The sequence below is a fragment of the Priapulus caudatus genome, unplaced genomic scaffold (assembly GCF_000485595.1).
Source record: "Priapulus caudatus unplaced genomic scaffold, Priapulus_caudatus-5.0.1 Scaffold109, whole genome shotgun sequence".
In the NCBI taxonomy this organism is placed as follows: domain Eukaryota; kingdom Metazoa; phylum Priapulida; class Priapulimorpha; order Priapulimorphida; family Priapulidae; genus Priapulus; species Priapulus caudatus.
Window position 1 is genome coordinate 14,809 of NW_014577170.1, and position 9,079 is coordinate 23,887.

Sequence of the window (9,079 nt, forward strand, 5' to 3'; positions counted from 1 at the left end):
AGAAGAGGTAGATCCGGTAAGTCGGATGGCGTTGTAGCTGTCAACAACACGATTTCTTGAAGCGATCAAATAGACAATTTTTATACAGCCAGTGTTATTGGCAAACTTAAATCTCGTTTGGCTAAAGGTAAATTTGTACTTTATTAACTAAACAACTGATTCGGCCGATAGGATCAGTTAATTGTGAGGGGGGTAAAATGTAATCGAATGGTGAAAATTTATCCATTTAAATATAAAACGACTTCGCCTAGCCTTATTCATAACGTGCACGATACCGACAAAATAAGCAAATCGTTGATAACGACTTAATGTCAATATCATTATTGCAAAAATTGCGGGTGCCGCAATAATAATCGAACTTGGACATTGTCCAAAATAGGACTTAATAATGGAGGGCTAGCAGTAACAAATATACCAATCAACCATTGGGCTCAAAGGTCTGATTATATCATTGACCGTTAGCCAAATGTGAGGATGCTACGTACGACGGACGACGACCCATGGCAATAGCTCAGCTTGACGATGTCAAGGTGAGCTAAAAACAGCCCGGAAAACGAAATGTTCCTATTGAGGCAGAAGAGGATAAGACCACGAGCGACGCAGCAACACGCACCCTGCCTAGTTCTCATCGCAATTATCAGCAGAGGCACACGCTACGGCCTAGCCTCGTTAAGTGGCTTCAACGTCTCTACACAGATAGTGAACTGTTGGTTTAGCGCCAATTATAGCCGCTTTCACGACGCTATAATTGAATTCGTTTCGAAACTAAATAGTAACGCATTTCATATCGGAAGAAAGATTAGCGTCGCCAAAAAAGGTTTCGAAGTTACGAAGATATTAATATTGAAACATGGAAGTATGAGAATAAGTTGGTAGTTCCCGACGTGCATGGTTACGTTTTATTACTAATCTTTCACGCCTAGGGGCCCGATATCCAATTATCAGTCTTACATATTCACTTGTGTAGCATAAAATCACAAAATACATGAGCCGCCCGTCTTTAACAATTATTTAATTTTAACTGCAATTTTTTTGCAATTATTTTAACTTTAACCGTTCTTTTCACGTAAAGCGCAAATGGACCGCAACGCAGCGGGCGCATTAGCAGCAAAAGCCATCAGTCAACTAGAGCACTCGGAGAGCACAGACCTCCGCCATGGCTGCTCAATTGTGTCACTGTGAGTAATTTTATTAATTAATTAAGTAAATAATTAATTGGATCCGGATCACCACCAAAATGTAATCAATTCTAACTTACCCCATTTCTGACCTATCCTGAAAATTGTATTAATTAATTAATTAATTGGATCCGGATCACCACCAAAATGTAATCAATGCTAAGTTACCCCATTTCTGACCTATCCTGAAAATTTCATGACAATCCGTCCATAACTTTTTCAGTTAGGCTGTACACAAACCCACAAACCAACAAACACAAGCCTAACAAACACACGCCGGTGAAAACATAACCTCCTGCTAACCCCTTGGCGGAGGTAATTAGCAATAGGCCCCCGATTCTTGCGTAGTTGTGCGGCCTCTAGACTTGCTGTGGCGGGCAGGACGCTCCGGTCACGCCAATATATTTCCTCAGCAACGACGACGAAAGTGCGAGAAAGCCAGATACAGCACATCTAAAACCGCTTGCGATGAGGACATTGATTAGAGCGTACACGTACACACTAGTGACACTACGCTCGCAAGCAATTCAGACGTGCACTCACGCACGCACGCACGCACACAATCACGCACATGCACGCACGCACAGTCACGCACACGGACGCACACACAGTCACACACGCGGACACACGCACAGTCACACACACGGACAGACGGACACACGCAGTCACGCACAGTCACGCACAGTCACACACACGGACACACGGACACACGGACACACGGACACACGCAGTCACGCACAGTCACACACGCGGACACACGCACAGTCACACACACACACACACACACACACACGCACGCACGCACGCGCATCTCGTTGCATCTTTCTTTATCGTGACTCTCGTGATTTTCTTCGTTCCATCTCATCCAATTTCTGCCTTCCTCTTTTCATCATTTTGGAGAATACATGCGATGGCAGCACACGCAGAGACTAGCATGTGACTCGCGTATTCTTACAGCGCCATAGTAACATCAGCCAGCCGGAGTGAAAGCTATCAGCGGGTGGTCACCCGCACAGACACAAGCACGCACGCACGTACGCACACACACGCACAGACAAACACGCACGCATACACAGACAAACACGCACGCATACACAGACAAACACGCACGCGCGCACGCACGCACGCACACACAATCAGTGCCCCTCAGCCTCTGCAACCAATTTAGGCATTTCTATAGCTCGCAAGCAACGAAAGTACCTTGTGCACGACTTGCGAAGGTCGAATCCAAGCACTGAATAGTGAGTGCACAAGCGAGTGTGATCATGGCACAGCGCTACCGTACACGTTACAACTTACATCCTAGCCTCACCCTAAGCCCCCGCGCGCACGCTAGCCGTCCACCCTTATACACTCTCTCTCTCTCATCTCATCTGCATACTCAGCGTGCCATCGGAGAACAATCATCTACCACGCTCGTGTAGCACAGGATTTTGCTCCTCTCTGCTTATATACGCAGCGGGCTTCTTTTACTGCATGTACAGCAGTCGTTTCCGTCGCGATATCAAGAGCATATAAACTGCCCGCAGTTCATATATAAACTATTTTTGGTGATGTGATCCGATTGAAAGCACCGCTTTATATGCGGATGTAAACTATGATAAAACGTTTAGTTTGAATCGTTTTATATATAGAGATTTTTTTTAAAGGCAAAAGAAAGAGAATACTGTAATCTTGTTTTAACGAAGAGAGTATAATCTTTATCTGAGAATATCGAACGTAATATCGCCATCTCATATCATTGTAGACATCGCCAACTCTAATTTTATATATTGCCTGATAATATCGCATTTCAAAGTTTCGAAGTGGCAAAAAGATGATAACGCTTTTCACGCTAAAAATCTACCGTCAGAATTCCGCTCGTTCTTGAGAATGACATCCGGCGTTCTATAGCGACGTTCTCTCGGTTAAAAACGGACGCGAAGTCAGCTACATCGTTGCTGCACGATAGATTACGGATTCTAGCATATTATTACCTGCGCGCGCGTGCCCGCATTGTATTACATACTACGCGTGTTCCTCGTAAATCATGTCTCCATGCATTTCAGAGCCCGATAAAAATGGTTCATTATATATAGCTACGTGCCTTTTGAGTGCAGTAAAGTAACGCACACAAACGAATGGCTTTAGAAGGGTGGAAAAAAGCTTGAAAGTGCCTACTTACACACAAGCAATATCGTATATCACCTGATAGACCTACACCCATTACTCAGTGCATATATCCCATCATCATGAATAAATGGACGTAATCGTATAGAACGTGGTCACGGTACATTCACTAAACAAACTGCTTTGTACGGTAATTTCTATCGCTATTTTCACTACGCGCACTCGAGTTGTTTTCAGCTCACTGAAGTATTACAACCGCACGATGATCATGGGTTACTATACTGCGCAGTGCGCACATGTGTACGTGACAGCTACTTATTTATACATTTCATCGATCTACGTTCGTTTTTTTCACTTAAAGTTATATTTACGCCTCCACCGCCCACCGCCTCCACCGCCACCACTAGCACCTCTATTGCTACTACTGCTACTGCTGCTGCTGCTGCTGCTGCTGCTACTACTACTACTACTGCTGCTGCTGCTACTGCTGCTACTGCTGCTGCTGCTGCTGCTACTACTACTACTACTACTACTACTACTACTACTACTCGTTTACTACTTCTACAACTACACGCCTATAGTAATGGTACATACTAGTAACACACGCTGGTACCTTTTATAGCTATTCCGAGCTCTCGTTAGCAATTTAGCATACGTTGGTCATTGCGTGCACCAGAACGATTTTCGATTGTCGACCACCCGTCCCCCGCCACGCTCGTGCGAGCGCCGTACACCGCGGGCGCCCTAATACCTGCGCCTGTGACGCCATCGATTTTGTCAAACTCGTTATGACTGCACAATTATTATGCCGGCATCGCGTGTTGTTTGCATTATCGAATAGTTGATTAAAGGTTAAACGTTACGTTCGCGATAGTATTTTTTTAAGGCAATCGGTTATTGTAACGCAGATCGATAAACTGAGCTGAATGCGTTTTTGCGTGTTAAATTAATGCCAAACTTCCCCTTTTTTGGCACATAATTTATACTTCCCCTTTTTTGGCACATATACTTCCCCTTTTTCTCAAAATCGAGGGACAAAATTAATGTTTTTTACTCCTCAAAGGATACCGCAAGATAAAGTTAGGTAGATAAACGGTTAGATTAACAGACAAACAACTGGATAGATTAGACTAGGGTAGCCCGACCAGGCTGTGCGACGGATTGTCTATACGGGTATTGTAACCCTAGCAATACCGTTTCTTGGAGCTAAGACTAGGGGTGAGTAAAATACATTGGTTTTCAATCACTCCAGATTAACTTAATGAATCAATCAAAAGATGAATGGATGGATCCATGAATGGATGAACTGATGATTGGACGGACGGACAGACGAATGAACGGGCAGACGAACGGGCGGACAGACAGACAGTTGGATTGGGAGTGAGACTGGTAAATACTGTTTATTCAAATGCAGCATATTCTGCCAAATTTTGATTAAAATTGCCTCCTTTCTTTGCTTACAATGGAAGTTTCATAAAAGCTGCCATTTTGATGAGTTAGAGTCACGTGAAACGCGTGCTTGCGTCGATTGGTCTATTGTAAATTTTCAGTAGCGTCGCCATCACAGTTACCTCACATATATACATCAACCAATGAATAGATGGATGAACGGACGGACGGATTGATGGATAGATTGAAGGACAGATGGATGAATGCATAGATAGATGTTGACAACAAGCTGATGGCCCTGGACGAATTCTTATTTGTGTTAATCTAATTCAACACAGAAGGGGTTACTGACCAAATTGGCGAAACAATCAAGTGCTGGTCAAACATAGTCGAGTATAGTGCGAGTGAAATAATTACAACCTCAAATGTAAAGTTAACGTACAGAACGTGAAAATCAATTTTCACTCAGTGTGATTTGTCTGGATAGTGGGGTTATGGAAAACTAATATGGCTAAATGTTGCCTGAAGGAGGTGAATAATTTACACACAGACTAGTTGCACTGCAGTTCATCACTGAAACTAAATCATTATGCATCAGAGGAAATGCACGAACATTCATAACACAAACGACACGAATAGCTAGCGACTCATTTAAACGCACAAAACCGTAATGAACACTTTCTCGCCTTCAAATGTTAAAGAGTGTGATTAAGAAAATTCCCATGCGACCGAGTCCATAAAGCACTAAAATTCTCACGTCAAATAATTATTAGGCAATTTACGTAAACTCTCCCGCGCAAATATTGCACGTGACGGCAGCGTTAACCGCAAGCAGTCCACACCGCTGCTGCTGCTGCTGCTGCTGCTGCTGCTGCTGCCGCTGCACCGTTTGTAAGCTCAGTCGCGGCGCTCTACGACAGTGATTTTCAACAAACAGACGGGAAATGAAACGCGTCAGCTCGGAGCCCGCTTCGTGTGTACGCTCGACGGCTCATCAATCTTCACTTTAGCTCCATTCTACTCTTTGCTTACTCTGTGGCTGCATGCTATTACAAATTCATGAAACTCGTCTTATTTCGACATCATGTAATTTCCATACTACGCGATCAGGTGCGCGCGCGTTATGCGTTGTAGTTACTCTGCTCTGTACCAGTACACAGGGGGAAAGGAGGTGGGGATGAACGCATCGCTGAAAGTACGCGTTACGCTATTATGACACGTCTACAAGAAAATCACGTGCACAAAAAAGTGTTCAAAGCAAAAGGTGTTTCAGTCGACAAAGCGCACTGCACTCACTCACTAGTTCCGTTGCGCCACTGGCTCAATTTGCGTAGCACAAAAGCAAATTACGCTTCGCTAGTTCGAAATAGAGGAGGCTGTTCACAACACGTAATAAAGAGCCGACATCATGCCTCGCACCTCTGATGCGAGTGAGCCAGTGCAAGAATTACAGCTAGACTATAACCCTATATATACACGGTGTTTCCCCTGGCCAAAAAGATCTGTGAGGTGGTAAAAAATTGTTGGTGTGTTTGTGCACAGGCCCTAGCAAATGCACCGCAGGTGCTCGCCCAGCTAGGGGGGTCCAGGGCAATGCCCCCCCCCCGAAAATCTTTGAAAAAATAGTACAATTTGGTGCATTCTACGCTATTTTGGTGCATTATAAGCATTGTTCTATGAAAGAACACTGATTTTCGTCAGCGAGACGGTGTTTTGGTCAAATTTCTGTGCGGCGGCTGAGAATTTAAGCGAGGCGGCCCATCTCGCTCGTGTCAATGCAGGGGAAACCATTACCGGTAACAAATATCCCTAGGCCTAACGACTGTATCATAACAAAACAGTTCAGTAATTCTATTCTTCCCTATACATATGTTATGATTAAATATGTATACATGTCTGAAATATGTATATGTTATGTGACCGAGTGAAACCAACTAACCAGCCATCGAGTGAATTACTACGATTGGTGCACTTTCTCGGGCAACAACAAGCTTGCTGTGCCAATGAACAAGTTACTATTTATTTATTCAGACAAATGCGTGGGTTTAGAGAAGCATCATAATAACGATGCTCTGGCGAGTTCTTCCGCCAAAGTATACGCACCTGTCATAGCAAAGGTATTAGCCAGGAATGAGTATTGTGGGAGTGCAGAAAAAATATTTGGGAGTGAAATATTGTTTACGCAAACAAATGTACACAACTTTAGATCAATATTTTAGGCCGTGCTACACATTTTTGGCCATGCAGTTTCAAAACTGACCGTGCAAATCACGGCTGCATGGCTTGCTGGCTAATACGTTGGTCATTGCCCTAAAACACAGGTTGGCGACAAAAGCCCAACTTTTGTTTTCTCTAGAAAAGTGACCAGAAAGATTTATTCAGGGTGATTTATGACTTTAATATTACTGAAGTTACCCAGATGACTATGCAGGGGGTTAACTTATGAAACAACTAGACAGAGTGCACTCACGGAGAGTGCATACCTCCGCCAACGACATACGCCATACGCCATACGCGATACGACTCACGCACACACGAATAACCCACGATATACGCCAGCGTACTGACATGTACACGCTGGCTTGCTGCTCGCTCGCTCGCTCGTAGCAGCCGCTCGTTGCTGCTGCTTGCTCACACGTACACGCTCGCTGGCTCGCTGCGCTGGCTGGCTCGCTGCGCTGGCTGGCTCGGTGCGCTGGCTGGCTCGCTGCGCTGGCTGGCTCGCTGCGCTGGCTGGCTCGGTGCGCTGGCTGGCTCGCTGCGCTGGCTGGCTCGCTGCGCTGGCTGGCTGTGCTGGCTGGCTCGCTGCGCTGGCTAGCTCGCTGCGCTGGCTAGCTCGCTGCGCTGGCTGGCTCGCTGGCTCACGCGCTAATATCGATCGCGCGAACACACGAACACACTAACACACGAGAGCAAAAACATAACCTCCTCCAACTCCGTTGGGCGGAGGTAAATAGGGCTTCTCCATCGTGAGCTGAATACATTAGTACATTAACCATCAGAAATGTTATTATTATCAACGTTAACAATTCTAAGCGGAGACACGCTTATTACTAACCATTGGTAAATCAGCAATAATCACATCATACCAGATATCGCGATTGTTTTCACAAACATTATTTTTAATTATATCGAACCTGTGTCCATTTCCATTCACGGAAATTGTACACGGTCTCCGAGGAAAATTTATGTAATAATCCAAGGGTAGAAATTAACTTTTGAACACGGGAGTCCAATGGACCCCCTCTACCCTCAAAAAGAGGGATTCCGCAGCAAAATAAGGGAGTCCGCAGTCTGAGGTTCAAAATTAAAGATATCAACAATAACGCATACATGTGCTTATTTTTAATATTCATGCAGTTGCACGTCTGCCAAATTTTCTTTAAACATTAGCTGAAAAAATTAATAGTAATTCCGCGAGGCCGTGCTCCGGAACGAACTAGTTAGTATGGCAGAATTTTCAAGGAGTCACACGAACTCCTGAATGACAAATCAGGGAGTCCAACAGTAAATCAAGGAGTATTCGACTCTAGACTCCCGTAAATTTCGCACCCTGCTTTAATGATTATTTACATTTTAAACCAGCTGTAGAGCAGTTCACTCGATAACTGTGGCAATGATTACAACCCCGCGGTGTATGGGTGTCACTTTCCCCCGGGCGTAGATGGAGGGTGCCGCTACGTGGCAACACTAGCCCTAACCCTAACCCTTACCCTCTACCTAACCCTGACCCTAACCCTAATCCTAACACAAGTGCAGCCACATCACGTGACCCTCCATCTACGCCCGGGGGAAAGTTATTCCGGCGGTGTATCGGTGTGTAACCCTTCCGAAGAAGCAACACTATTCTGGCTGGGCAGCTATAAAAGCTCCACGCTGCTTCACACACTGAAATGTAGGTGTGGGATTATTCATTGATATATCGATGCATCGCGACACGTACCTTGACGATACACGTATCAATACATTTGACCATTCATGAGACTTTTATCGATACTCTTATGACTAAAATCCATGGAACCTATAGTGGCTATACCTCATGAACTAAATCATTTGTTGGCCTCCTACACACTTAGCATTTTTATGCAATAACTTCACAACTATGTACAAACGAGTTTTAATCCACCATACCGCCACATATAATTTCAGGTGAGCCCATCGATGCTGTTGGCCACAACAAACTGCAATGGCAGAATTTTCGGTACAAAGATAGAGAGCATGGCAGGATTGAGAACTATGTAGCGTAACAGTAACACATCGGCTTTGCTCTCACAACCATGCTCTCTATCCTTGCAGGGCCGTATCCAGGGGGGGTTATTTGGTTTCTGTAACCCCCCTTGGTTGCTAAAAAAAAGTACTAGTTTAAACCTAGTAACATGTTTGGACCTACAGTTGTTTACTCG

The 9,079-nt window shown here is 44.7% G+C and overlaps 1 long non-coding RNA gene across 1 annotated transcript in view; it reads right to left on the minus strand.

The window, feature by feature from the left end:
• LOC106805313 overlaps positions 1–9,079 on the minus strand; it is a 21,045-nt gene that overhangs the window by 8,137 nt on the left and 3,829 nt on the right. The window contains exon 2 of the long non-coding RNA XR_001393417.1: positions 8,745–8,747. This is a non-coding gene — a long non-coding RNA (uncharacterized LOC106805313). The remainder of the gene's footprint in view (positions 1–8,744; positions 8,748–9,079) is intronic.